General features: G+C 38.0%; 1 protein-coding gene and 1 pseudogene across 2 annotated transcripts in view; both read left to right on the plus strand.

The window, feature by feature from the left end:
- Nucleotides 1-27,045, plus strand: part of KCTD16 (potassium channel tetramerization domain containing 16) — a 310,210-nt gene that overhangs the window by 237,811 nt on the left and 45,354 nt on the right.
- Nucleotides 1-27,045, plus strand: part of LOC114679011 (cyclin-dependent kinases regulatory subunit 1 pseudogene) — a 35,252-nt pseudogene that overhangs the window by 207 nt on the left and 8,000 nt on the right.

Raw genomic sequence — 27,045 nt, forward strand, 5'->3', positions numbered from 1 at the left:
GCTGCCAGCCTCTGTGTGAAACCATAAGGCAGAGAAACTCATTGATCGTTCTCAAAGTTTATCTTTCCCAGGATTTGGAGATCAAAATTATCTTATTCCTGATCCACTTCCAATACAGGGCACCAGGATAAGATTTTTAACTGATCTTTAAAGGTAGGACTTGGTTCCTTTGGCCCTGGGATAAGAGGAACAGACAAGAAGGCGGCTTTGAATGAAGCTGGTGGAGGGCTCTTGAGTAGGCATTACACGGTAAAGTTCATGCCTTTGATAGGATGCGGGTGAGGGAAGTAGGAAAAATTGTGTGTGTAGCCTTATCAGAGTCTCAGAAGTTTCCATCCTTTAAAAAATTATTCCTGTTTTTTTTTTAAACTATGTCATCAACTAAATTCTAGGTTGAAAATATTAGAAGAGATAAGGCAGAAAACAGCTCCACTTAGGGTTTCTTTAGCAACGTATCACTTAAACTCATTAAATTCATGCTTAACATAAAGTAAAAGTTTGGGGGTTTGAGTGACTGTGTATTTTTTTTAATTAAAAAAAATTTAGGTTCAGGAGTACATGTTCTGGTTGGTTATACAGGTAAATTGCAATATAATGAGGGTTTAGTGTACATATTATTTTGTCCCCGTGTCATAAGCATAGTACCTGATAGATAGTTTTTCTTGTTTTCTTTTTTAAATTATGTTTTATATTACTTTTAAGTTCTGGGATACATGTGTAGAATGTGCAGGTTTGTTACACAGGTATCCATGTGCCATGGTAGTTTGCTGCACCCATCAACCTGTCATCTAGGTTTTAAGCCCCACATGCATTAGGTATTTCCTAATGCTTTCCCTCCCCTTGCCTGCCACCCGCTCACAGGCCCTGGTGTGTGATGTTCCCCGCCCTGTGTCCATGTGTTCTCATTGTTCAACTCCTACTTATGAGTGAGAACATGCAGTGTTTGGTTTTCTGTTCCTGTGTTAGTTTGCTGAGGATGATGGCTTCCAGCTTCATCCCTGCAAAGGACGTGATCTCATTCTTTTTTATATTCCATGCTGCATAGTATTCCATGGTGTATATGTGCCACATTTTCTTTATCCAGTCTATCATTGATAGGCATTTGGATTGATTCCAAGTCTTTGCTATTGTAAATAGTGCTGCAGTAAACATACCTGTGCATGTGTCTTTATAGTAGAATGACTTATAATCCTTTGGATATATACCCAATAATGGAATTGCTGGGCCAAAAGGTATTTCGGGTTCCAGATCCTTGAGGAATGGCCACACTGTCTTCCACAATGGTTGATCTAAATAGGCTGCGTATTTTTAAGAGAAGTTATTAAGATCTCAGTTGCTTTCTCACCGTTGTTCTTCTGCACATTGTTTAACTGGGAAAAAAGCACAAAGCCAGGAGCAGAAGGTCTGGTATTTGAATAATCCTAGTAAGTAATCACTGGCTCTGCAAACCCCTGGCAAAGAGAATTCTCACTGGGACTCCATTTTGAATACTATAACTTGGTGGAATTTGCAAAGCCTAGCTCCACAGTTATGGTTCAAGCACTTATGCACAGCCAGATTGTACTGAGTGTACGGTCAGATTGCATTGACAATAAATTTTCACACAAGTATATTTATGTATAACTATAAAACCTTCTTGTTTCCAGAAAATACATTAGAAATGAGTCTTTGTCTCATTTGTTACATTAATTCCCAAATTTTTCACCCTGATTTATATCGGTGAGTCTACCATGATGACTGGGTTAAATAGACACTGTACTTTGGTAAAAAATGTCTTGAAGGTGGAGGTATATCAATTATATCACTCACTCTCAGAGCTTCCCAAGGCATTTAGAATAAATCCACATATGTTACCTTGGCCTACTGGATCCTTTGAGATATGGCTTCTACCTGTGACTCCAACTTCATACGATTATCCTCTTTACTCCCTATACTCCTGTTATTATCACCTCCTTTCTTTTATTCTAGTGTTCCAACCATCTTCACATTTCACGTTCTTTATTCCTCCCCCAGACTTTCAAATGTATCCTACTTTCTTAACTTCAGGTCAAATGCCACCTTTCAGAGAGGCCATCCCAGGCCACATTACATAGTATCATGCTCTCTATTGTGTCACATTTTTTGTGACTCAATTATTGCCAGTCTATTGTCTGTCTTCCCTCATGAGAATATATGCTTCATGAGGACTGAGTCCTTACCTCTCTTGTTCACCCATATATCCCCAGTATCTAGCACATATAAATATTTAATTAATACCACCAAATGGTTGAACAAACTGGAAATCAGAAGATCTATGTTCTGTTTCATCCCTCCCATCATTAAACAGAGTTAGTTCCTAGAACTCTATAGGCCTTAGCTTTATTTTTCGTAAAATGAAAACAATTTGAACCAGATTTCTGTTGTTTTTACATATGTCTAAATTTTTACATTGATTGTGCTCCATTAAATTTTGTTTTGCTTTACAGGCATAAAAATCTTGCCACAAAAGCATATTATAGGTTAGAAACTCTATTTGAGATCCTCCCATCTCTACAAGCAGCTTCTACCGATTGAACTTTTGACATCATTCTTGGGACAACTGTGTTATCCATCACTCATTCAACAAATGTCCTATGAGAAATAGGCACAATATTTGGCTTTGGGGAAACAGCAATGAGCAAGACCATCTCTGCCTTCAGGGCTCTTATATTCTCAGGGAGATGACAGCAACGAAAACAGGCAATTGCGGTCCAGACACTGTGGCTCATGTTTGTAATCCCAGTACTTTGGGAGGCCGAGGCAGGCAGATCACCCGAGGTCAGGAGTTTGAGACTGGCCTGGCCAACATGGTGAAACCCCATCTCTACTAAAAATACAAAAAATTAGCTGAGTGTGGTGGGAATCGCTTGAAAGCAGGAGGCGGAGGCTGCGGTGAGACGAGATCATACCACTGCACTCCAGCCTGGGCAACGAGAGCGAAACTCCGTCTCAAAACAACAACAACAACAAAAGGAATGAAAACAGGCAATTGCAATTTAGTGATAAGTACTATGGTGGGAGAGTTTTGTGAGATTGCCACAGGCAGGGCATCTAATGCAAATATGAGACATCATAGAGACTTCCTTGGTACTGTGACAGTTCTGATAGGACCAGAAGGGTATTGTTACTCAGGTAAGGGTGAGGAGGGGAAGGATGCGCCAGGAAGAGGCACTAACACATGCTAAAGCCTCAAAGGGACAGAAAGTATGACTTGCTTTAGTAACTTTGCAGTTACTGAATCAGTAATCGCATCAGACATTGGATCAGAGGTTGCAAGGAGGAGATGACTGGGAAATGTGGCTAAGCTTTGCTGTGCACGGGCTCTGGTAAAGAAAAGGGGAGGTTGTCCTAGGTTGTAAAGTTCTCTGGTCTTGAAGCAGGAGGCCTTGATTAGTGCCTTCTGAAACAAAGGTCCAGAATAGGATAAATTGTTTGGTTTATGCAGCTGTTAAATTATTTATTCTTCGTGACACTAATATATTTAATCTATTTCTGTAGAAGATATAGAAAACATTAGTACTGCTTTGCTATTTCATTTGACTTTCATGATAATGTCCTACCTGTAATCTCATATGTAACTAGGATAATTTCTGAGGACTACTTGCTGGGAAGTTCTGGTTTCATTTTTTCTCATGGGCTATAGAAACTAACACTAGATAATACAGTGGATTTTTAAATGTGCCAATTCCCAATAACCACCTTTGTGTATTCCAAAGTTGAACCTATTTTGCTATTTATTCTGGGCTTGTTCATTACTTCTGTGACATTTGGTCTTTATCCTGCTTGATCTGATGTGTCAAATTCCTCAAGTTCTCAGCTCATGTTGTCATGGTACTAGGGGTTGAATGATAGGCAATATACTGTTGGGAAAATAGCATTTCAGATATATGTATTTTTTGCCTGAAGGTTTGATTATGTCTATAAACACACAAAATAAGTTATCTTGTGCTAATTTGTAAATATTCTGATAACTTGATACTTTGTTCTTAAGGCATCTAAATACAGCTCTGTTATAGACTATTTGGGGGCTATCGTTCCCTACTCTCTCAAATTCATATGTTAAAGTCCTAACCCCAAGTACCTTAGAATGTGACTATATTTAGATATAGTGTTTTTAAAAAAATAATTAAGATCTGTACCTAAAACCTGTAAAACATTGATAAAAACATAGAAGAGGACACAAAAATAGAAAGCCATTCTATGCTCATGGATTAAAAAAAATTAATATTGTTAAAATGACACTAATGAAAGCAATTTACAGACTCGATGCAATCCTTATCAAAATGCCAATGACATTTTCACAGAATTAGAAAAAAAAGTCTTAAAATTTATATGGAACTACAAAAGACCTTGAATAGCCCAAGCAAACCTGAGTAAAAAGAACAAAGCTGAAGGCATCACACTATGTGACTTCAAAATATACTACAAAGCTGTAGTAACCAAATCATCATAATAGTGGTATAAAAATGCATGAAGAGACCAATGGAAAAAATGCAGAACCCAGATATAAATCCATGCATTTACAGCCAACTCATTTTCGACAAAGGTGTCAAGAACATACGATAGAGAAAAGACATTCTCTTAGATAAATGGTGCTGAGAAAACTGGATTCATTCATGCAGAAGAATGAAACAAGTCTCTTTCTCACCGGATTAAAAAAATTAACTCAAATGAATTAAAGACTTAAATGCAAGACCTACAATTATTGAAGTCTTACAGAAAAACCTAGAAGAAATGCTTCTTGACATTGTCCTGAGAAAGAATTTTTTTGGATAGAACCTCAAAACCATAGGGAACAAAAGCAAAAATCGGCAAATAGAATTACATCAAGCTAAAAGGTTTCTGCACAGCAAAGGAAACAATCAAAAAAGTGAGGAGACAATCCACGTAATGGGAGAAACCATTTGCCACTATCCAACTGACAAGAGATTAATAACCAGAACATACAAGGAGCTCAAGCACCTCAATAGCAAAAATAACCTGATTAAAAAATGGGCAAAAGATCTGAATAGATGTTCCTCAAAAGAAGATATACAAATGGCCAGCAGGTATACAAAAAATCACCAATTGATGAATCATCAGAGAAGTGAAAACCACAACTACAAAGAGTATCATCTCACCCCAGTTCAAATGGCTTTTATCAAAAAGACAGGGCGTAATAGATGCTAACAAGGATGTGGGGCGAGGGGAATGCTTGTATATTGTTGGTGGGATGTAAATTAGTACAGCCACTATGGAAAACTATAAAATTTCCTCAAAAAACTAAAAATAGAACTACTGTATGATCTAACAATTCCACTGCTGTGTGCATATCCAAAAGAAAGAAAATATATTGAAAGGATATCTGCACTCCCCTGTTTATTGTAGCACTACTCACAATAGCCAAAATATGGAGTCAACCTATGTGCTCATCAATGGGTAAACGGATAAAGAAATGTGGTAGATGTACCCAATGGAAAATCATTAAGCCATAAAAAAGAAATGAAATCCTGTCATTTGCAGCTACATAAATGAAACTGGAAGTCATTATATTCAGTGAAATAAGCTAGGCCGAGAATGGCAAATATCACATGTTCTCACTCAGATGTAGGAGATAAAAAAGAATCTTGTGAAGATAGGGAGTAGATTGGTGCTGATCAGAGGCCAGGAAGGGTAAGGGGGAGGGTTTATAAAGACAGTTTGACTGATGGATTCCAATATACAGTTTAACAGAAGAAGTAAGACATAATGTTTCAGCCAGACGCGGCGGCTCATGCCTGTAATTCCGGCACTTTGGGAGGCTGAGGCAGGCAGATCACTTGAGGTCGGGAGTTCAAGACCAGCCTGGCCAGCATGATGCACCCCCATCTCTACTAAAAATACCAAAATTAGCTGGGCATGGTGGTGCACACCTGTAATTCCAGCTACTTGGGTAGCTGAGGCATGAGAATCGCTTGAACCTGGGAGGCAAAGGCTGCAGTGAGTCAAGATCATACCACTGCACTCCAGGCTTGGCCACAGAGCAAGAGAGACCCTGTCTCAAATAAATAAATAAATACTTAATGTTTGATCTATCAGTAGGGTGACTATCGTTTACAATACTTCATTGTATGTTTTAAGATGACTAGAAAAGAATAATTTGAATGTTTCTAGCATAAATGACAAATATTTAAGGTGCTGCATATTCCAGTTATACTGATTTGATCTTTACAAATGATGTGAATATATTAAATTATTACATGTACCCTGAAAATGTGGACATCTATTAGGTATCAATACAAAAATATAATTACTATACTTGTAAAAAAAGGTAATTAGGTTAAAATGAGGTCATTAGAGTGGGCCCTAATCCAGTATGACTGGTGCCCCTACTAAGAGGAGATTAGGACTCAGGCATGCACAGAGGAAACATCCTGTGAAGACAAAGAGGTCCTCAGAAGAAGCAACCTTGTTGACACCTTGATCTCAGACTTTAGCCTCTAAAATTATGAGAAAACAAATTTCTGTTGTTTGAGCCATCTATTGTGTGGTACTTTGTTATGGCTGCCCTAGCAATTGAATGCAGGTTTATATAAGATTTTTCAATCTGTAAATTGAAGATTACACATAATTCATTCATTTATGAACTAGTCTAGCATATCATTTGTTGATTTAGGGAAAAATGTTCATATGTATTTTTCAGGAATGTATTATCAGTTTGCTTTCAAGAATATCAGCCCTCCACCCCCAACAAATCTACAAGATCCCCTTGAAGGGGCAAGAAATCAGGGACTATAAGAAGAATTAAAACAAAAACAATTAATTAGTTATCTTGAATTGTGTTATTATACTAACACTAGTCATTCATTATATCTCCATGGTCAAGATGGAGACTCCTGTGATTTCAATGTACGATGCATACTCTGGAATGAATACAAAGGGTATAGCTTACAAAAATCTGTGAGTACTCTCTTTTGAATAGACAGGCTGTCAGTGTTATTTAATAGGTTGTTGCTGCAGAATGAGCATCAATTTAAGAAACTGGAGAACCAGGTTCAGGTTTGAAGTCTGTCACTAGGTCTGTGAAACCTTGGCCACTCCAATTTTTCTCTGTGGATTGCAGAGTCCTCATCTGTGAGCTAAAGGAACTGGATAGGATTAGGTGACCTTGTAGATCCATTCTATCCTTAAAAGTCAGTGTAAGCATCCCCAGTGGATAAATCTGCTTAGGAAACATTTCACACCTGTAAGACTTTTGGGTGGGTTTAAAGCCATCTATCTAGCCACAAGTTAGACAAGTAAATATTCAGAAAAACTTAGCTCTGCTTCCAAATTTTCAAGGTATCAGTGGAAGCATGATATCCTGTCATTTCTTCTACATTCTCCTTGTTATTTCATTCATGTTTTCCTCTCCATGGTGTCGACGTTGTATAGTATTATAAAGTAAGTCTAGCCTCTGATTAGTAGTATAAAAAGTGCTACATATCCTCAGAACCCAAACAGGTTGTCATGGCAACTGATGACATTTTTATCCTTCAGAGTGTACTAGGAGTACATGGCCTGTGTGTCCCTGCAAAGTGTTTCATGTTATTTTTGCAGTGGGAAAGATGGAACCACTAATGGTGTGAAAATAGGAAGTCATCCAACTCAAATCCTTAATTTATGGGCTTAGTTCAGGCAGGGACAGTGTCTTCTTAGTCACTGAATCCCTAGGGCTTGCATTAACATAGTCACTTACTGCATGATTTTTGCATAAAGGAATAAATACATTTCAGAATATCTTGCTGGTACATGACCTCCAGCATAAATGACCTAGCCAATTTAAATTTAGCAAAGTTTTATTTATCATGGTGCAGTAGATATTTGTCATTTTTGCTCATCAGCATCTACTTATGCCTCAGTTTTTTTTCTGCGATATCACCCTCACTCCAAATCTTGTTAAGTGTGTTTTAGTTGAAGTTGCTCTTCCCCAAGACACAATAATGGACATTTGACTTAAGACTACCAATGAGGGCCTTGTATTCCTGTGTCTGCAGCAACTGGTTCAGAGATAATTACACTGAGACACACTGCTGATGGAACTCAGAGGCACCCACTCCTTTTTAGCTGATCTTCATATGAATTTTGATTGGTCTGAAGCTATTGGCAACGGTCTTAGTCTGTTTTGTGCTACTCTAACAGAAAACCTGAGACTGAGTAATTCGTAAAGAATAGAAATGTATTTCCTCAGAGTTCTTGACCCTGGGAAGTCCAAGAGCAAAGGTCCCATCGATGAGGGCCTTCTTGCTGTGCCCTCCTACGCAGCAAGGTGAGAGGGCGAGAGAGAGAGAACAAGAGGAAGCCAATCTTGTCATTGTGTAAGAAACCAACTCCCATGATAATGAATCCACTTCTGTAATAAAGACATTAATCCACACATGAGGATAGCGCCCCCATGAACCAAGCACCTCCCATTAGGTCCCATCTCCCAACATATAACACTGAAGATCAAGTTTCCAACACATGCTTTTTTGGGAACACATTTGAACCTAGCAACAACCATATTACCATTAATGGAACCTGAGGATGAGGTCGTTGTGGAACAGAGCAGAGGAAAGGGATGAGGAGGGACTGGGACCTGGTGATATTGTTTGAGCCACTCCTAAAGCTAGATCATCTTTCAGACTTACCCATTTTATGAGCCAATAAAATTTTCTTATTGTTTTAAACAGTTGGGATTGAATTTCTATCATTTGCAACATAAATTATATCCATAGAAAAAAGACCCAAAACAAGCTTTGAGGAATAGTAGAAAAAATCCTGATCCATGGACAAACACTTGACTGTTTGATTTTGGGCAAATTTCTCTCTGAGAAATGGGGTCAATCATCGAAGGCCTTTCTATTTTCCATGGTTATTAAGAGGATCAAACTTGAAAACATATGTTTGAAGTGCTTTGTAAAATATAAAACTCTTGTACTACTGCCAGCTATTAAAATTTTGACAAAGGTACTGAAAATAATACCAAGGAATAGGACTTAATCTGGAAGCTGCTAATTCCATGATATTTAAATAAGCATCTTAGTTATTACATGCCTCTGACCTGAAGGAAACCATGTGATGCAAAATGATCAGGTGCTGAGAGAAAAGAAATTTAATCTGCTTTTAGAAAGTTTCTGATTACACAGATAATCTTACACTGTAGAATGGGTGAAAGGATTTTATTAACAATATTATTGTCACTCATCATTCATTGACCATATGCTATACGTCATGCTTTGTGTATCCTTCTAACTCCCACAACAACTCTACAAGGAAGGTACTGTTTTTTTCTCCTGTTATATAGATTAAGGAACTAAGAGTTATGGACACTGAATAATTCTCTCAGTGTTGAACAAGTAATAGGCAGAACACAAACTCAGTCCATCCATCTCCAAAATATTTAGTTTTGTTTCTTAATTCAAATGTTTACAACAGAAATATAGGTATATGTGTGCTGCCTTCATTATTGAGTTGTTTTGTTAAGGTGAGTTGTTGCGGTTGAGTTGGAAGACAGAAAAGGCAGACTAGTAGCCCAACACGCAGTCCAGACTCTGCCCAAACTTGGACAAGTTACATCATCATTCTGAGAGTTTCTCAAAGGGAATGTTATGAAGATTGAATGAGGCACACCTAGGATAGTTCTTTGAAGAACTAAGATGTGTTAGACAGACAGGAAATATGTTTACTAAAGATATTCTAGGTCCAAGTCATTGTCCCTCCACTGAGGAATTAAGTTGCCTTTGAATTTGATAGTTACAAAGTACTGTCACTCAAAAAAATAAAAAAAACCAAAAAAATCGAGGTGACATTTGCATAATACAAAATTAACCATTTTATAGCAAACAATTCAGTGGCATTTAGTATTGTCATAATTTTGCACAACTACCACCTGTATCAAGCTCCAAAACATTTCCACCACTCCAAAGTAAAACTCCTTAACCATTAACCAGTTTTTCCCCATTTCCTCCTCCTACAATCCCCTGTAAGCTACCAATCTGTTTTTGTGTCTTTATGGATTTATTTTGGATATTTCATATAAATGAGGCCATAACTATATGTGATATTCTGTGTGTGGCTTTTTTCTCCTAACATAATGTTTGGAAGGCTCATCTACCCTGTAGCATGTATCAGTATTTCATTCCTTTTTAGTGGCTGAATAATATTTCATCACATTTATATACCATAACTTGTTTGTCCATTTATTCCTTGATGAGGTTTAGGCTACTTCCACTTTTTGGTTTTTGTGAATAGTGCTGCTATCATCATGCTTGAACATGTACTTGTTTGAATACCTGTTTTCAATTCTCTGAATATATACCTAAAAATGAACTTGTAGTGTCATATGGTAATTCTACATTTAGCTTTCTGAGGAACCACCAAATTGTTTTCTGGAGTGGCTGAACATTCAGGGGCTAAATATTTCGATTTCTCACCACCATTGTGGAGAGTTCTAATTTCTTTGTATCTTCAACACTTGTAATTTTTATTTTAAAAATATATTATACCTATATTAGTGAATATAAAATGGTGCCTCATCATGATTTTGATTTGTATTTCCCTAATGACTAATGAAATCAGGCATCTTTTTGTGTTTGTTGCCCATTTGTATATTTTCATTGGAGAAATGTCCAGTGAAGTTCTTTGTTCATTTTTAAACTGAGTTTGCCTTTTTCGTTACTGAATTTTGAGAGTACTTTATACATTCCAAAAAACAGTTATCAGATAGATGATTTGCAGTATTTTCTCCCATTCTGTAAATTATGTCTTTTTTTGATAATGTTCTTAAAACAATATTTTTAAATTTTTGATGAGACACAATTTATTTTTATTTTGTTGTTGCTTTTAATGGCATATCCATTACCAAACCCAAGATCATGGTGATGTAGTTCTATGTTTTTCTGCAAGAGTTTTATGGTTTTAGGTCTCATATATTCATTGATGCTTCTGAGTTTTTTTTGGTCTATGGTGTCAAGGAGGAGTCCAACTTCATTCTTTTGCATATGGATATCCAGTTGTTTCAGTATGATTTGTTGAAGATGTGTCCTTAATTGGTTCCTTCTGGTGTGTTCTTGGTCTCGCTGACTTCAAGAATGAAGCTGCGGACCCTCACAGTGAGTGTTACAGTTCTTAAAAGATGGTGTGTCCAGAGTTTGTGTCTGATGTTCAGATATGTCTAGAGTTTCTTCCAGTGGGTTCGTGGTCTTGCTGACTTCAGGTGTGAACCTACAAACCTTCCCGGTGAGTGTAGGACACTCTTAAAGGTGGTGCATCCGAAGTTGTTCAGTCCTCCCCGTGGGTTCATGGTCTCAATGGCTTCAGAAGTGAAGCTGCAGACCTTCACAGCAAGTGTTATAGCTCATAAACGTACTGCGAATCCAAAGCGTGAGCACCAGCAAGATGTGTTGCTAACAGCTAAACAACAAAGCTTCCATAGCCTCAAAGGGAACCCAAGACTGCTAGGTCGGGTGGCCTGCTTTTATTCCCCAATTTGGCCCCGCCCACATCCCGCTGATTGGTCCATTTTACAGAGAGCTGATTGGTTCATTTTACAGAGTGCTGATTGGTCTATTTTACAGAGTGCTGATTGGTCCATTTTTACAGAGTGCTGATTGGTGTGTTTACAAACCTTCAGCTAGACACAGAGCACTGACTGGTGCATTTACAATCCTTTAGCTAGACAGAAATGTTCTCCAAGTCCTCATCTGACCAGGAAAGCCCAGCCACTTCACCTCTCAAAGAGACTCTTCTTTACTTCTTTACTGGTCTTGGTGCTCTTGTCAAACATCAGTTAGCCTTAGATATATGGGTTACGGTAATTTTATTTTTGCCATTACTTGCTTTTCCCAATCCTGGTGGAAACACGGGGAACCAATTCTCTTCTCACTTTAACAAGTGTGGAAGTTATGCCTGAGATGTTAAATGTTTTAATATTAAAAATGTTTTCCATTTTCTAATAGACCGTCTATGTGTCAGACCATGCTGGAAGAGATGTATCTGTTATTTCTGAGTTGTATAACAATCCCAAAGAATCATTACTCCAGTGTACCATGAAAAGTATTATGAGGTCAAGTTACACACCCTAACTTTTACAACCCATTAACATCATGGTTATGTTTGGAACATAGAACCTTTGACCCCAAAGCTCATGCTTATTCCACCAAGCCACACTGTCTTTAGTTACACAGCTCATCATCTCTCTGTATCTTGTTTCCTACTGCTGTTATCCTCATTGTAGTTGGAGGAGTCTTCCTAAAATACAGTCAGATCAAAACACTTTGCTGCTTAAAATACTACTCTTATGATCTTGGTAAGAAGTTATTTCCATTGTGTCCATTTGACACATGTTTGTTGCTCAGTTTCTGACGTATTTTGGAGAAAATGCTCCTGCACTATCGTAATTTGCATCCCTGATATTCTTCTATCTGACTGCCTTTTCAGTCCTAAAAGGTTTACAGTGTGCTTTGTTACATGCAGCTTTTTCTGAATTCTGTTGCTGGATTTTAAAATCACCTTTTAGCCTACTTTACTTGCTTTTCTCTTATGACCAAAACAAAAATGCATAAGAAATTGTGCCATAAAGTGATTTATTGGCTTTCTCCCCCTTAACCGGTAGAGTATTCCTTTTGCAAACAAGGTATACTCTTGTCAACTCGATCATATTTCTCTCTGTGTATGTTTAATGTGAAGGGGATGGTTTCTCCTCTAGTTATTAAACACATGTGTTTCTTCCTCTTCTGCTGCTGGAGGCAGGGCAATCATGAAGGCTGGGGTAAAAATGCCTTTTAATTCCAGCTGTTACTCATGGAGATGAAGAGGGAATAATCCACTTGATACCTATAGACCAGCACTTTCCAGTAGTACTTTTCTGTAGAAGTGGAAATATACCTATCTTATTTAATGCGGTAGACACTGACTACATATGGCTACAGAACACTTGAAATGCTCATGAAGAATGTACTAAAGTTTTTATTTTATCTAATTTTAAGCAATTTAATTTAAATTAGATAGCCACCTGTGGCTAACGACTACCCTGTTGCATGGGAGAGCTACAGCCTTTTGTAATTATGACCACAGAACTAGCAAATATAGATCAAAGTAATCAGGATAACTGATGAGTCAGAAGCACTCGGTAAGAAGTAATCTAGGAAGAACTCCTGAGGCAGAAGGCAAATGACTTTTTGTACAATTCTTCCATGGGCTTATATTCATTTATTTATGTATTTAAATAATATTTTGAGCACCTATCAGTTACTAAGTACTGTTCTGAATGCTGGTGATACAGCAGGAAGCAAGATAAATTCCCTTCCTCATGGTGTTTATATTCGAGTGTGGAGTTCATCAATCTCAGCGTTATTTTTGGCCAGATAATTTTTTGTTGTGAGAGTCTGTTCTGTGCATTATAGGATAACTTGAAGCATCCCTGGCCTCTATCTCAGCAGTTTACTGGTTGGGGACTGCAGTTTGAACTAAGGCAAGAGTAACAGAGATACAGAGGAAAGAGGCAGATTATGGTGATATTTAGGAAGTGACGGCACATGTATACATATGTAACAAACCTGCATGTTGTGCACATGTGCCCTAGAACTTAAAGTATAATAATAATAATAATAATAATAATAAAAGGAAGTGACATTGACAATACTTGGTGGCTTATTGGGTCTGGGAGATAAGAAAGAAGCAGGAATCAAAGATGGGTCCAGAATGACTTATTTAAATGTGTGTGTGTATGTGTGTATGCATGCTCATAGATTTTTACTCTTCAGAGGCCATGGTTACAATAGAACAACTGTACTTTTTTTTATAGAGGCTGAGGATTGAATCCATGTTTGGGTGTTCTTAGGGGAACTGCTTTTAATTTTCATTTTGGGAAGGGTCTAATGCATCATGTATAGGTGCATATATGTGGCTCAACCCTTTGCTTTATCTCTGGTAAAGAGCAAAGAGAAAATACCTGCCTATAAGCCTCAATATATCCTGGAGGTCAATGTTCTTGGGAAACCTATCAAAGGAGAGAGACTGGGGCAAAAATCGCTGTCTTGTGCTCATAGATAACCTTCAGAATAACTTCTCTGATGGCATTGGTTTGGATTGCCCTCCGAATGTGAATTTCACGCTTGATGAAAGTCATCTCAAAGCCAATAGAAGGAATTTGAGCAGAGGAAATCAGATTTATGTAATCTGCTTTAGCCTCTTTTCTATTCTAGCATCTCATGCATCTTTCTGCTCCTTCTCTACCTCAGTGATTTTAAGCTTCACTTTGTTATTCTGTTTTCTCAGACCTTTTCCCAGCTGTTATGTGGCAAGCCACAGGGCAAGTATAGATATGTCTTGATTGCTTATTTTTAATTGAAAAACTTTGTTTTTCGTCTTTAACTTTGAATGGTTTAATGTGGGTATTTCCTGACTTAGGTTCTCAAAATCATACCAAACAAAACAAAACTAAACTCAACAAAACAAAACAAAAAATCTCAAAGCGAAATCAAGTGAGTCTCTCAAGCCCCACTTCTCTGTGCAAAAAGGTGATTTATGGCCTATATTAAGGTTCCCCTGAGTCCAAACTTGTTTTTGTAGTTGGGCCATGTGTAAATCTGTTGTCCTGGGGAGTCAGGTATCTACTTGCATGGGTTGATTTATAAGGGAGACTGTGGTGCATTGGATAAAGGAGTAGGAAGAATATTTTTGTGTGTACCTGGGACTTGACACGAGACAGAATATCATGCCATGAGTACTCCATCTGGTTCCTTGGACTCAGTTTGAATGCCAGTGGGGTAAGAGTATGACTCAGTGCTGAAGGAATTTGTTTTTTCAAAGCCTTAGGTGACAGAGTGTAGCAGAGAGACAAAGATAGGGCTACTGTCTCCACTGTTGCACAGACATTACAATTACTACAGCAATACTAGGATTGGCAGCTTTGGATACATTCAGGACTTGCTTACCTAGCATGGACATTGGTTGTAGGGATAATGATAAAGATGAGGAATATGAATAGACTTGTTCTTGAAAACACCAAAGTCAACTCTTAGAATCCAGGGAGAAAGTAAGTAAGAGACACTCTGATGGGGAGAGCCTAATGCCATCCAAAATGAGTGGACAGAACTCATATAGAATTTGGGTCATCTTGCTTTATTTGTACTAAAAGGCATGCAAGACCTGGGATATTGAATTAGCCATAAAGGCCCTAGATAGGATAATATTTGTCTACATGTGCAGTAGAACTTTAATAAAAAACTTGGTATGAGTTCCCTGACAGAATTTCAACCACTGTCCCTCATCTACTTATCACATACTCTGACTCTTAAATGTCATCTACAATCTCTGCTTTCTGAGTGACAAAGCAGAGAATGCAAAACTAGAAACAAATTGTCTGGCTAAACTCTAGGCTGCTTAGTATGTAAAACCAGTGAATACCATTAACTTTGCTGAGCTGATAATCATCAAGGCTGTGGTCTAGTATTTGTCAAAGAGAATCAGGGACCAGGCTTTCTAAGCTGTCGATTTACATCTAAATGTTTCTGTTTGATTGTGTGTTGATTTGAGAATTGGAATGGTGTGCCATGTACTCATCTCACTTTCTTAAGCAGCTTGAAATTTAGAACATCCACATTTTAAAAATTTCAAACAGATCCACAAGTAGAAGTATTTGTCCTCCCCTATTTGTGTGCAAAATACAACAGGCTGTACTGAAAACTTTCAGCAAGTGCTATTTATTCTTATTACTTGGCACGGAGCCTTCTCAACTCTGTCTCCAAATAGTACAGCCCTATGTGTTTAATTTCTGGTTGTCTAGTTGGGGAAATGTGGGATAGTATTGAACAACAGCAAAAGTCAAATTTTCTCATCATTTTTGTCTACTGAATAAACAGTAAATGGGTTTATGTAATGAAAGAGTAAAGAAATGACCTAATCCTCAAAAATTGTATATTTATTAAGGGGACTATGGGATTCTGTAGAAGAATATGTTACCATTTAAAATGAAAACATGTTTAAGAAGCATATCTAATGATATGTCAAAATACTCCTTGTCTAATGCTAAGTGAAAACAGTAGATTACAAAAATGAATATATACCCCATGTGGATGTTAGGAGGTGAAAGTAACGTTATGCAATAGCTTATGCAAGTGTTCAGTGAACATTTACAGGGGGAGGACCAACAAGGACCTTTTTCTTATAAGCTTACATCATAGTAGCAAAGATAGATAATGAAGCAGCAAATAATTATTCTCCTAAGATTGTGACATTTGAGTCACCTGAATGACAAGATGGAGCCATATATGAAAAATGAAAGAGAATGTCATTCTCATCAGAGAGAACTGTAAGTTCAAATGACCTGGTGTGAGAATGAGTATGGAATGTTTGAGGAACAGAAGGAAGGCCAATTTTGCTAGAGTGAAGTGATTGAGGAAGGGAGTGGTAGATGATAAGCTTTGGATGGAGCAGACACCAGTCATGTAAGATTACATAGGCTCGAGTAGAGTCAGGATTCTGTTAAGGGAACATAGGAAGCCAGCTTTTAAGCAAGGGAGTGACATAATTTGTTTTATGCTTTTGAAATATTCCTCTAGCTACTATGTGTAGAATGAACTGTAGGGGACAATCAAACCTGTCAGAGAACATTACAGGCACAGAGGAGAGAGATAATGGTTTCTTAGTCTAGGTTACAGGTCTCAGTCAGGTCATTCCTCCCATCCCCCAGCCCTTTCAGAAAATACATTAGACAGTGTCTCTAGATATTTTTGGTTGTCATAACTGGGAAAGGGTTGCTACTGGTATCTAGAAGGGAGAGACCAGGGATACTACTAAGTATCTTACAATGCACAGGACAACCTCTTACAACAACAAAAATATTTAGCACAAAATGTAAATAAAACTAAGATGGGAAAACCCATTTTGAACTAACCCAGTGGAGATGAGAGAAGTAGGTGGATTCTTAGTTAATTCTACAGATTAAATGAACAGGACTCACTGAGAGATTGGATGAGGAGGCAAGAGAAAAAAAGTAATAAATAACCATTCCCTGGGAATTATGCTTTATTCACCAGTGTCCAACCTTTTGTCTTCCCTAGGCCACACTGGAAAAAGAAGAATTGTTTTGGACCACACATAAAATACATGAACACTAATGAGAGCTGATGAGCTAAAAAAAAAAAAAAAAAAAAAAAAAAAAAAGGTGTGTGCATAATTTTCATGATATCCACCACCACAGATAAGCAAAAAAAGTTCTCACATTAAAAGTGTTGGATGTCCATGCTTTATACTAAGATTAAATAGTACATGGCAGAGCTGGGACCAGCAATTCAGATACTCTGACTCTGAAGTCCGGACTCGCTACCACATCAAGCTTCTCTGTAAGTGGTAGGAAAGCATGCGTTAAACTCAGATCTATCATTTTAAATATTTACTGCCCTAAAACCTGCTCTTGTACTTCACTATATTGGTCTGAGAAGCTTCTAAGTGGCCAATGAAACATAATTGGGTTAATTTCCAGTGTATATGGTCAGCCAGGATTAGTTTTTACAGTTGTCAATTATACCAGGAAATTTAAACAGCATTGACTAGGATATCTGTGCATAGGCATATGGGGTGGGTGAGCTGATGCACGTTCTTCTGCATCATAGTAAGTCAGTAAATACATAATCCTCAGATGGCTTCCCAGCTGAATTAGAACAAAATCTAAAGGCCTTGATCCCTAAGCAGTTTGCACTGGCTATTGCTCACCTCTCCAATCTCAGTTAGGGCCACTCTGTATTAGATCATGTTCTGCTGTTACACTAAAATATAACAGACTGAGTAACTTTAAAAGAGTAGAAATTTATTTGGCTCATGGTTCTAGAGGCTGAGAAATTCAAGAGCATGGCTTTGGCATCTGGTGAGGATCATTCCATGGCAGAAGAGCATCACAAAGCAAGTGAACTTACCACACAAGAGACAAGATGGGAGCCAAAGTTATCCTTTTATCAAAAGCCCACTTCCGTGGTAACTAGCCCACTCCCACTATAAAGTCATTAATCAATTCATGAGAGTGAAAGGGAATCCTTTATTGCCTATAGATCCCACCTCTTAATATAGTCACAATGGCAATTAAATTTCCCCGTAAGTTTTGAAGGGAACATTCAAATCATAGCATTCCATCCCTGCCCCCCCAAAACTTAGGTCCTTACATACAAATACATCTATTGTATTCCAATAGCTCCCAAATCTTAACTCATTCAAGCATCAAGTCACAAGTCCAAAGTCTATAATCTCATCTGAAACAGATACAGGTGAGACTCAAGGCATGATTCATCCTGAGGCAAATTTCTTCCTGCTGTGAACCTATGAAACAAGTAATCTACTCGAGAAACACAATAGTAGATCAGGCATAGGATAGGCATTCACACTCTCCAAAAGGGAGAAATAGGCAAGAAGAAAGAGGTAACTGATCCCAAGTAAGTTCAAAGCCCCAAAAGGGGAAAAAACTCAATAAATCTAAAGCTAAAGAATAATATCCTTTGATTCCATGTCCTGTTTCCTGGGGGTAGAGATTGGTTCCTCAAGGCCACAGGCCTATAGCCTTGTTGGGCTCATCCCACCCAGCAGCTCTGTCAGGTTGGAGTCTTCTGCTTGCAGATTTCCTAGGCTGGAGCTGCACACTGGTGGGCCTGGAGTAATGGGGTCTCTGAGAGACCTCAGTCCCATGGTTCCACTAGACATTGTCCTCATAGGGACTCTCCGTGGTGACTTTACTCCCACAACAAGTCTCTGCCTGGACCTCCAAGCAATCCACAATATCCTCTGAAATCTAGGTGGAGGTAGCCATACCCTCACTACTCTTGCATTCTGTAAGACTGAAGAATTAGCACCACATGGATGTTGCCAAGACTTATGGCTTCTACCTTCTGGAGTAGCAGCATGTACCACACCTGGACTCACTTGAGACATGACTGAGGCAAAAGAAGGACTGTGCTGGAATGCAAGGAACAGAGTCCCAAGGAAGCCCTGGGCAGTGAGCTTATGAAGAGCACCTTGGGCCCATCCCCTGAAACTATTCTCCCCTCCTAGAGCTCTGGACCTGTTATGTGAGGGGTAGCCTCAGAGATCTTTGAAATGACTTCTTTAGGGTCTTTCTCCCATTGTCTTGAATAGTAACTTATTCTTTCTATTCATACTAATCTCTTTGTCCCTTGCCACACTTTTAGTTTGCTCTCATAAAGACACCGTTCACTCTACATGGCCACATTGCAAAATTTTCAAATATTTCTGTTCTGCTTCTCTTTTATTGATAAATTTAATTAAGTCATTTCTTTTTTCTTGTATCTCACTGTATGCAGTTAAAAGCAACCACTAAGCAGAATGAATGAATTGCTGCTTAGATATTTCTTCTGTCAGATGTCCTAGTTTTTCATTCTCAAGTTCTGCACTCTATCAATCCCTAGGGCATCAGCACAATTCAACCAAAGTCTTTCCAACTGTATAACCAGAATGGCTTTTATTCCAGTTTCCAATACCTTGTTTCTCACTTCCATTTGTGACATCATCAGAACAGCCTTTACTGTGGATACTTCTACTAGCATTCTGATCATGAGCACTTAAGTAATCTCTAAAAAGACTTTCCCTACAGCTTGTCTCTTCTATCGAGCTCTCACCAGAATCACCCTTAATACTTCATTTGCAAAAATACAGGCATTTTCTAGCCTGCTCCTCTAAAATTCTCCAGATTCTGCCCATTATGCGGTTCCAAAGCCATTTCTACATTTTCAGGGTTTTTTTGTTTGTTTGTTTGTTTAAATAGTATTAGCTCCATCTCTCAGTAACAATTTTCTGGCTTAGCTTGCTTTCTGCTGCTGTAACAGAGTACCACAGATTGAGTAATTTATTTTTAAAAAAATGAAAGTTTATTTGGCTCATGGTTCTGAAAGTTGGAAAGTCCAGGAGCATGGCACCAGCATCTGGGGAGGGTCATACCCATCAAGGGAGGTATCATAGGGCAAGCAAGTGCATGAGAAAAAGAGACAAGATGGAAACTGAACTTATTTTTTTTTTTATCACGAGCCTGCTCCTAGGGTAACTAACCCAGCCCCTTGATAATGGCATTAATCTATTGATAAGGGTGGATTCCTCATACTTAATCATCTCTTAAATTTCCAACCTCTTGATACTGTCATAATGACAATTAAATTTCAGCATGAGTTTCAGAGAAGACATTCAAACCACATTACTTTTTCCATTGGCCATTTTTCTGTCCCCTATATATGCTACACTTATTCCCGCTTTAGGTCTTTTGTATTCTCTGTTCCCTCTTCCTGGAACACTTTGGCCTGATTTATAATAAGGTTAGCTGTTGCACAATGGGAGAATGTAGCTGAGTATGCTTGGTAGCAGAGAAGCTGTAGGTTCTAGGAAATGGGATTGCAAATAATACCCAGACACTTTGGGAGAAAATGTTTCAGGATAAAGACGTTGGAAATAAACTTCCAGCTTAAATGAAGTTGCTTAGGCGGGGCTGAGTATCTTGATCTTCTACTCAGGATTCAGTTGTTAGCATAAAAGTCTAGCCTCAATCAAATTCAATAGACATTCCTACTTTATTTTCTGGGCTCCTTTTCTACCTTCCAGTAACCTCACTTCTTGGAAACTCAGAGTCATATACTCTTTTATTACTCTCCAGAACCCCTATTGTGCTACATTCTCTGAGGAGGGACCCAAACTCTCCTCAAATGGTTTCTCCTTATATTTTCTGATGCATCCAAAACCTTGTGCCCTCTTGAATCTGATATCAGCTATTTCTTTTAAAAAAAAATGAAGAAGAGAAGATACATCTTGGATCACTGGTTCACAAATTTGTCTGCATCTTCAAGTCACCTATGACATTTTAAGAAACACAGATTCCTGCTATCATCCCCAGAGATGCTGATTTAATTGGTATGGAGTGCAGCCTGGGTGCCTTCCAGGTGATTCTAAGACACAGCCAACATTGAGGGTAACTGTCTTAGATTATACTTCTGCAGCTAAGATATAGCTCCAGTGGAAATAACATAGACTTTGAAATTAAATAAATCTGGTTTCAGATTAGGAATATTAAAAAATGGAAAGGTTACTCCATTTCCTAGTTTGAGAATTGGATTAGGTTACCCAGTCTCAATCTTGTGTAGCTCATTTATCAGTAAAATTAAGGTAATAATAATTACCCCAGCAATGGGTTGTGATTATTGAAATAGCTTACCACGGTATCTGTCAGAGTAAGAAGTCAAATAATTTGACCTCTTTCCCTTCATAGCCCTTGACTTGTGACCACAGAAAGGCTGTGCATGCTCCATTTATAGATAGAATCCTTCTCCCTTTGTTACACCCCAAAGAAGGACAAAGACTTAGTTGGCAATCTGCCTCAAACCTCTGTACCCCAGGTACACCTTCCTTAGTTGGAGTATGCATTGTTACATATTCTGACTCAAGAACATTGGAAATAGATAAAATGGTGGTAAGTCCTTCTTTGCTGTTGCTTGTCTGTTAATCAGCATCTTGAAAACAACTCTAGACACCAACATCCTGTTTGTCTCTCTGATGCCAACACTTGTATAACAGCCAATTACAAGGCATTTGTCATTGTTTTTATACCATAACTTGGTAATTTGATTTAGACAGGGGAATTTTCTGTTGATTAATCTAGGTGGATTACCAAGTCAGAATACATTTATTAAAACACCAATTAGATCTTGCTCCTTCATCCATCACAAGACCTTTAATTCTTATGTGGTTTTGTCAGAGTGTTCCAGGAACCATGTTTGCCTGAGTCAATGACTTAAATCAAATTGTCATTTTACAAGGATTACCTTATCTTTAAACTTGAGGGCAAGTCATTCTTTATGTCCTCTGTGAATAATAAGCAATATTGTTTTCAAGCCCTACTACTACATTGTTGGAATATAGCATGGGAAATAACTCCAGGAAGCTAAAGCCAAAAGGTGGTGTCCTCCAGTGGGAGGTACGCTCCCAGGGTGCCTGTGAAGTTGAAGAAACACACCAGTGAGATGAGTGCAGTGGAAAATTGAGTTGTCAACAGTCAAGGTTGGGAAGAAAGTATTTGAGAAGAGCAGATGCTGTTCCTTAATAATTGTTTTGGGTGTTCTTAAGCTGAACACAATGTATTTCTCTTCTTTTCTCCAACTTTTGTTTTTTAACATCAGTTGACAAGAATAATATTTCTTACTTTCCTAAACTGTCTTTTCAGGATTGTGTATTCTGCTGCATCCTACCTGCTGATACCTTGCATGAACACATCTGTAGCAGGTGGCAGTAAAAAGAGCTACTCCCAAAGGAGAAAACAATAAAGAAGACAGGGGTTGGGCAGGCAGGAAGGTGAAATCTAAGGAAACGGAGATGAGAAAAGTGGAATAGATTGATTTTGAAGAAAAGTCCCTCAGTAAATCTTCATCAAGCACTGATCTGGGACAAAGCATTATGAATGTATTTGTCAGTATTTTTCAGTTGGAAGTGTCAAAAATCCATCTTAGGCAAGCTTAAGCAAAAGACTGGGTGGATACCGGCATGGCTTGCAGAATAAACAAGGCAGCTGAGTTCCCTATGGCTGCTTTTTCCTCTGTAAGTTGCATTAGTTTTCTCCAGCTACAGGAAGTACTTCCCCGAGCAGCAGAGAACATGACCTCAGGTAGTTCAGGTACTGAACTAACACCATTTTATCTGAGTGACCCAAGATGTAGAATTTTCTCTGAGAGCTCAATTTAATGTATCTTGGGAAGAACTCTGGACCAGGTTGGATCACATACCTCCCTTTAACCAATCATGCAGCACAGGGAAATGGTAGGCTATGATTGCCAAGGTCTGAGTCATACACCCATTCTTGGCTGGGGATGCACTACCATGATTGACCATTACCATGAGGGCCAAATGTTTAGAGTCAGAAAGAAGCTATTCCTCAAGAAAAGAAACTATTACTAGAAAAGTTGGTATTATGAGTGAGGAGTGATATTGGGTAAACTCTCCCTGAGCAACAACTGAACTAAAATAAGGAATACAAAGGTGAACAAGGCAGACAGGGATATACAGTACCCTCAAGGAACTTGCATCCTGTCAGGGAACTCAGACATGTTCATAAATACCTTTATATCTAAAGATCAAAGCAAAAGGTGAAAAAAAAATTGAAAAGAAGGAAAGGAGGAGAAATAGAAAAGGAAAAAGAAGAAAATGGGCTGAGCAGAGAGCAGATAGGCCTAGCTTTTTATAGGATAACAAATGTATGAGGCTACAAGATGACTAGAATTATAGTCATGGGAAAAGAACAGGTGGTACAATATGAATGTGCAAGCTAGCTGAATCTATATGATATCTTCAGGGGCATTGTACCTGTGTAAGCCCTTGTGTGGTCATTTTTTTTCTTAACCAAGCAAATCGACGTCAGAGACCTCATTTTCCCTTTTAACTTGGCAAGCATACTTATCTTCCACTAACTAATGAGTTTTATTTTATATTATGCAGACAAAATCCATTATTTTTTAAAAATAAAAAATATGAGAAATTTGAAAAGGGAATTGCTGTCAAATCAAGATGGCAGAGAACAGGAGGATAGAATGATAAGGAAAGGAGTGAGTAAGGTTCAGGTGGTGTGAGGGAAGATGAGTTCTCTGTGCTTGTGACTTTGCCTGTGGCAGATGCATTTTAGTAGGAGTCAAAAGTGTTGGCCTCTGGGCCGGGCTCTGACACCAACTTGCTATGTGGCCTCAGGCAAGTCAATTCACCTCTCTGGACCTCAAATTTCTCATTGCTAAAATGAGAGAGATTGAGTTAAATTAGGAATGGCAAATTGTTTTGCCACATGTGCCAATTCTGATCAATTAGCAGTGAGAAGGGTTGTGTCTGGATTCAGTGGGAAAGACTTCAAGCAATGAGACAGGTAATATGTTAAGCCATCATCTGTTGTTAGTGCTTTAGTGAGAATTGGTTTTCCAGGATTTTTCCATGTGACAGATGAGGCATTTTTTTATCCCCCTGGGAAAGAGTGTGAGGATACTGATCCAGCCTCCCATCTCTCCAACCAAACAGAATGTCTCTCAGTTTTCACTGGCAACATCCCTGGAATGAGTTTTCTGCACATTGCTGTCCTAGTCTTTCATTTTATAGTGCTGTGCAACTATTTTTAAGGCATAGGCCTCCTTGAGAATCTAATAATAGCCACAGACCCTTATACTAAATAACATAAATATTCCATATTTTGCATACAGTTTCAGGGGTCCCACAGTCCTCCTGAAGACCAAACGTGTAGCCCCAAGAAAGCTCTCCATGATCATCAATTCCAAATTAAGGAACTTTGAGATTAAATACAATGGTACTTTATTAGGGTGCTAAAATATGGCCAACTATAAATTGAGAAATTAGAAAAAACACTCATTGCATATTAAATGAAGTTGCCTCTGTCAAAACTAACTAGCAGGTAATAGCCTACCTGCATATCCATTTAACATGTTTAGCCCATTCAGTAAAAGAAAATCAGGAATTGTTTTTCTTTTTTAAATAACTGATCGTATGTTTTTAATTGTGTTAAATAGTAACTTGAGCAAGATGAAGAGACTTGCTTTAGCTTCTTCACAAATGCAATGAGGTACTTGAATGACTGACTTAAAGTCATGACAGCTGTAATGCTTTCCATATTCTAGTATGTAGTTAAATAATTCACCAGTGCACAGCTTTCTAATGGAATCAAGTTTAGCTCTTTAACTCAGTTGATCTTAATAGATGAGTGGCCCTTAAATCTTAGAGTGCATACAAATTGCCTGGAGTGTGTTTAAATGTAGATTGCCAGGTCCACATCACAAAATTTTTGATCCCTGAGTCTGTGAGAGGAGCCAAGAACTCTGCATTATTAAAGACTTCTTCTAGTGATTCTGATGCAGGTGGTTCCAGCAGCATAGTTTAAGAAATATTGCACTAGAGGGTTGGCAGTGGGAGACAAAGATCGTATTTTACTTGTTTTTATTCCGACACAATACTATGTACAAAATAGAAAATACATGCACTCAATAACTTGAATTATTTGTACGTTAGTGAATCATGGAAAAATTGCCTGGGCTTATAAACATTTTGAAGAGTATTGCATACCATAATATAAAAAGTAATAGAAAATGTTAACACTAAACCGTGTGTCTTAGGAATCACAACTAAATTTCCTTTATGATGTTTTTTCAATATGTAAATCATTTTAAGCACTCATTTTCTAATACAATGAAAAGAGCTATGCATACTCTATAATTCAATAAAAATGAAGTAGATGATGTGGTACTTTCTTCTTTTTCCACTATTCTAATGCACCTTGCAAACAGATGCTGTTTGGCAATATGTACATTTAGGTTCTCTTCATGCCATTTCATTGGGGTTTGACTTACTCTGATTTTCATTTAAAAATGAAACCATTATTATCTTTTTTCCTCTTTAAGCTGAGTAGGATACTCTTCAAATTAATCACTAGAAGGAAGGTAAATGGGATTACCAGTGTTTAGCTCCTTTTATGTGCTAGGAACATTAATAAGCGCTTGCAGACATTGTGCCAAGTAAGCCTCACTACAACCCTTTAAGAAACAATTATGCCCATTTTACAGATGAAGAAACAGATTCAGAGAAGTAGATTTCTCAATGTCATCTAGCTAGTAGCCAGTAGAACTGGAAATTGTCTTTTGTAACATTTTTACTTATTTTTTTTCAGAACCTAAAAATAGTTTTATTGAGACATAATTCACATGTCATAGAATATACATAAAATGTGTATACCAAAAGCAATTCAATGACTTTTAGCATATTCACATAATTGTGCAGCCATCATCATAGTCAGTTTTATTTTATTTTTTATTTTTTTATTATTTTATTTTTTTAAAATTATACTTTAAGTTCTAAGGTACATGTGCACAACGTGCAGGTTTGTTACATATGTACACATGTGCCGTGTTGGTGTGCTGCACCCATTAACTTGTCATTTACATTAGGTATATCTCCTAATGCTATCCCTCCCTGCTACCCCCACCCCATGACAGGCCCCAGTGTGTGATATTCCCCTTCCTGTGTCCTAGTGTTCTCATTGTTCAATTCCCACCTATGAGTGAGAACATGCGGTGTTTGGTTTTTTTGTCCTTGCGATAGTTTGCTGAGAATGATGGTTTACAGCTTCATCCATGTCCCTAAAGGACACAAACTCATCCTTTTTATGGCTGCATAGTATTCCACGGTGTATATGTGCCACATTTTCTTAATCCAGTCTGTCACTGATGGACATTTCAGTTGGTTCCAAGTCTTTGCTATTGTGAATACTGCTGCAATAAACATAGGTGTGCATGTGTCTTTATAGCAGCATGATTTATAATCCTTTGGGTATATATCCAGTAACGGAATGGCTGGGTCAAATGATATTTCTAGTTCTAGATCCTTGAGGAATCACCACACTGTCTTCCACAATAGTTGAACTAGTTTACAGTCCCACCAACAGTGTAAAAGTGTTTCTATTTCTCCACGTCCTCTCCAGCACCTGTTGTTTCCTGACTTCTTAATGATAACCATTCTGACTGGTGTGAGATGGTGTCTCATTGTGGTTTTGATTTGCATTTCTCTGATGGCCAGTGATGATGAGCATTTTTTCACGTGTCTGTTGGCTGCATAAATGTCTTCTTTTGAGAAGTGTCTGTTCATATCCTTCACCCACTTTTTGATGGGGTTGTTTGTTTTCTTTCTTCTAAGTTTGTTTGAGTTCTTTGTAGATTCTGGATATTAACCCTTTGTCAGATGAGTAGATTGCAAAAATTTTCTCCCATTCTGTAGGTTGCCTGTTCACTCTGATGGTAGTTTCTTTTGCTATGCAGAAACTCTTTAGTTTAATGAGATCCCATTTGTCAATTTTGGCTTTTGTTGCCATTGCTTTTGGTGTTTTAGACATGAAGTCCTTGCCCTTGCCTATGTCTTGAATGGTATTGCCTAGGTTTTCTTCTAGGATTTTTATAGTTTCAGGTCTAACATTTAAGTCTTTAATCCATCTTGAGTTAATTTTTGCATAAGGTGTAAGGAAGGGATCCAGTTTTA

Source organism: Macaca mulatta, chromosome 6 (genome assembly GCF_049350105.2).
Source record: "Macaca mulatta isolate MMU2019108-1 chromosome 6, T2T-MMU8v2.0, whole genome shotgun sequence".
In the NCBI taxonomy this organism is placed as follows: Eukaryota; Metazoa; Chordata; class Mammalia; order Primates; family Cercopithecidae; genus Macaca; species Macaca mulatta.